Source organism: Pelophylax lessonae, assembly GCF_965119305.1.
Source record: "Pelophylax lessonae genome assembly, chromosome: 7".
Taxonomy (NCBI): domain Eukaryota; kingdom Metazoa; phylum Chordata; class Amphibia; order Anura; family Ranidae; genus Pelophylax; species Pelophylax lessonae.
In genome coordinates, this window is record NC_138774.1 from 286,212,344 (window position 1) to 286,216,614 (window position 4,271).

Genomic DNA, 4,271 nt, shown 5'->3' on the forward strand with positions numbered 1-4,271 from the left:
CAGGCTACCCATTTAGAGTTACAGAGGGAATCTAGTGCTAGAATTATTGCTCTCGCTCCAAAGATCGCGGCAATACCTCACATGTGTAATTTGAACACCAGTTTACATATTTGGGCGCGACTTGCGTATGCGTTCGCTTTTGCGCGTGAGCTCTAAAGTGGTTAAGCTTTAGATCAATTTTTTGTTATCTAATGGGCGACAGTGTAGAGCAGTGTTTCTCAACCTTTTTTTCAGTCAAGGCACCCTTTAAAAATTGTGGACAGTCTCGAGGCACCCTTTAAAAATTAAAGACAGTCTCGAGGCACCCTTTAAAAATTAAAGACGGTCTCGAGGCACCCTTTAAAAATTAAAGACGGTCTCGAGGCACCCTTTAAAAATTAAGGACAGTCTCAAGGCACCCTTATACTAATAGTTTTACATAATGCAGCAACATCCACACGTCCAAGTAGGACACCCACCATTAAAGGTGATTTATTCTTCCAAAGCAAATACACATTTATAAACTGGTTCCGACTAATATTCCTATGTTTTTCTTCTTCTTGACTCAGTGTATTTTAAAGGCAGCCTTCATACACAGTCTTGTATACAAATTTTTGGGCAATTTTTAGGCATTTTTCCAAGGCACACCTGAAGAAACCTTAAGGCACCCCAGGGTCAACCTTGAAAAAGGTTGGTGTAGAGAGATGTGGGGTCTATGTGTATGGACCCCAGATCTCTCCATAAAGAGAATCCGTCATGCTGTATTGTTTTCGCAAGGGATGTTTACATTTGTAGCAATAGCATCAATACATTTTTTTTTTAAAAAGGGACAGTATGCTTGCGCACAGTGTAAACGGTGTTCGCACCACACAAGGTATTGCCGCAAACGTTCTAGCAAAGCGATAATTCTAGCACTAGAGCTCCTGTGTAATTCTAAACTGGTAACCTGTAAAAAATATTAAAGTTACTAAACCCAGGAGCCTGCAGTCACTATATCTGGTCCCCCACAGTACACAGAACATGGAAATGCAATTATTTTAGTAAATATAAAACTGCTAATTACCTTTTCTCATCAGCAGTGTATAGTAGTCCTGTGACTTCTATCAGCGTCTGGTTAAAGCTTATAGGAGGAGTTTTTTCATTCTCATCCAACTGTCCTAGGAGGCTGCAGGATTCCTGACCCTCTGTCTGGACAGTGCTGATTTGCTCTGGCTCTGTGCTGATCACATGCACTATCCCAAGGAGAAAAAAAAAAACACACACACACACCTCTAGCAATACACACCAAACTGAGCATGTGCAGGTTGTCCCTAGCTGTGTACGATGCGGATATATATTGGGTTACTAATTGGGTTTGACAGGGGAACATTTATATCCAGTGGGTTAAGCTGGTCTCTCCTTGGATGTGTTTGTCATTTTTTTTCAAGTACCTTTGGGACTGTAAATATATACGTTTTATTGAAGATATCACATAATGCTGATGAGCCATCTATTTGTTCCATAGTGTTGGACAGGATGGAGCTGCACAGCTCGGAATATAATAATCCAAATCTGTCAAACACAAGGCTTGGGGGCCGAATCTGGCCTGCCAAGGCCTTGTCATGTAGCCCTTGCACCCAGTTTTGCAGCCCCACCAGAACTCTATTAACCGACCTCTAGCTTCTCACTGTCACTTATAGACACAGAAGGGAATGTTGGGGCAGCACACTGCACCACTAAACCGTACACGTAGCACACCACTGCACTGGGCACGTACAGCTCCCTTTGAAGCCTGCACATAAAGCATCCCCCTGAACCCTAAAATCTCCACGTACAGCGCACCCCTGAACCATACACGTAGCACACCCCTGAACCCTACACACTGCGCACCCCAGATACAACCAGCCCTTTGAGGGCAACCATACTGTTGATGCGGCCCATGATGAAATAGAGTTTGACACCTCTGTCAATCTTTGTGAGAATAGTTGAATGAAATTTTAATAAACATTCGAGCTACTCTATCTGTGCGCTGACCGATTGTATTAATTTGTGTCATAACTCTATTGCTTTATCCATCTTAAGCTTCATTCATAGGGGCATCAATTCAAATCCCATTCTGCGTGCAGGTGGTGGCTGGATCTGCCCTGAGCTGTGCACAGGCAGCCTACAGAGGTGGATAAAGACACAGTTAATGTGTAGACAGCGGACACGAGTATGTAACGTTTGACATGTGACATGCGGACCGGGCGGGTGCATGCAGGGCAGCCATCAGAGATTTTGAGGTCCCTTACACAGTTTTAGGCCTGCCCCCCCCACCCCCGAGCCTGATGACCAACATTTCCCGGGGCCCACCTACCATGTCATCGTCCTCCTCCACTCCCATGTCCTCCTCCAGTCCCATGTCCTCAATCCCAGGAACATAAAGGTGAACGGTTCTAGTAAATGTCGCTCCACCTGTTCAGGAGTGAACAGGGGAGGGCAGGGTCTACAGCTGTGTGTGAGGGCTAGTGAGGGGCAGGACCCCACACATAGTGCCAGTCTGTGGAGAATGGCGGAACTTGAAATTGAATGGTATTGCAAGGACAGGTGGCAACCCTACCGTGTTTGGGGCCCCTCAGGATGCCTGGGCCCCCTACATGTGTATGGGCTGTACCCGCCTGATGGCAGCCCTGGGTGCATGGATACTAAAGCAGGCAATGTGAATCTGGAACCATACACCAGCGCCATCACGCGTGTCCCAATTATGACACGCAGCTGCTGCGTCGGCAATCTACAGGCTGCCTGCGTTCAGCCCAGGGCAGATGAAGGCGCAACAACAAATGCAAGCAGAATGAATTTCAACGCCCATCTGAATTAAGCCTTACTACTTTAACCACTTGCCGCCTACTGGGACTTTCACCCCCTTCCTGCCTAGGCCAACTTTCAGCTTTTAGCACGGTCACACTTTGAATGAAAATTAAGCGGTCATGCAATACTGTACCCAAATGAAAGCTCTATTTGTGTGAAAAAATATATAAAATTTCTTTTAGTGGTATTTGATCACCACTAAGTTTTTAATTTTGCAAAATAAAAAAAAAAAAAACCAAACAGGTTTTTCATATTTTGTTGGGGTTGCACCGATAGGCACTAATGAGGCTGCACTGGTGGGTATGGATAATCCGTGTACATGTCCCTTTAACAAGCCAGAGTATCAGCTCTCCTCTCCTCACGCTGTCAACATGAGGAAAGGAATGCCAATAACCAGGCTCTTTACCCCGTTCTTTGATCTGCGGAGTCCTCAGGACAGGGCAACCACAGAGCATGCCAGGCGCGTGATCACCGAAGGGCATCATGTGTCATCCTCCTGGCAATATGCGACCGCGATGTAGCGGTCATTCAGCTTTAGCGCGATCAGGAACGGGAATAAAAATTTCAGACACTTAACAAGCATAAATATTTTATTCTGAAGCATAAAACTCAAGTGTAATCGTACTGTCTACTTTTCGCATCAAAAAAGTCCCATTTTATCCCAACTAAGATGAAGGACCAAATGCAATGTATAAACATTAGGGACAAAATTGTAGTAGTTTAAAAGGTCAGTCGTAATTTTCATGTTTAAATCTACAAAGAATTCACGTAACAATATTTTGAGAGAGAGAGAGAAAAAAGGAGGTCAGAACCGATCCAAAAGCAGACTACCCTAAAAAAAAATAAAAATAAAGAAATAATGATGTGATGATGGTCTGGTAAAGGTAGGAAATCTGAACACAAGTTACCAGCACAACCCCCGAACCGAAGACCTTTTTGGTGCAAGCCAAGTGTGTATTTTGAGTGCAATGATGATGTGATGCAGAAGTCGCCTGTCCTAGGTGAAAGGTCAGGTACTCGCTAACCTGTAAAAGTAAAAACACGCCCAATGACCTGTGTAATCAGGTACAGCCCTGTCTGTCTTCATACGCTCAGCGGAAGGGGGCTGGTAAAGCTGAACTCCAGGCAAACAGAGGAATACAAAAGCAGGAGCTGCCTTACCCGCTGAAGGATTTGTATTTTTGTCTATCCAGGTCTAGGATTAGCAAGTCAGGTAGAGCAGTGGTCCTCAACCCTGGCCTACAGGGCCCACTAACAGGCCAGATTTTAAGTATTACCTTGGGGAGATGCAGACTAGAGTACTGCAATCACTGGGCAGCAAATGATATCACCTGTGATGTATTTCAGTTATCTTGAAAATCTGGCCTGTTAGTGGGCCCTGTAGGCCAGGGTTGAGGACCACTGAGGTAGAGGACACCCAGCAATTACAGTGATAGACTTGCAGGAGAAGTAGTACAGTGGGTGTC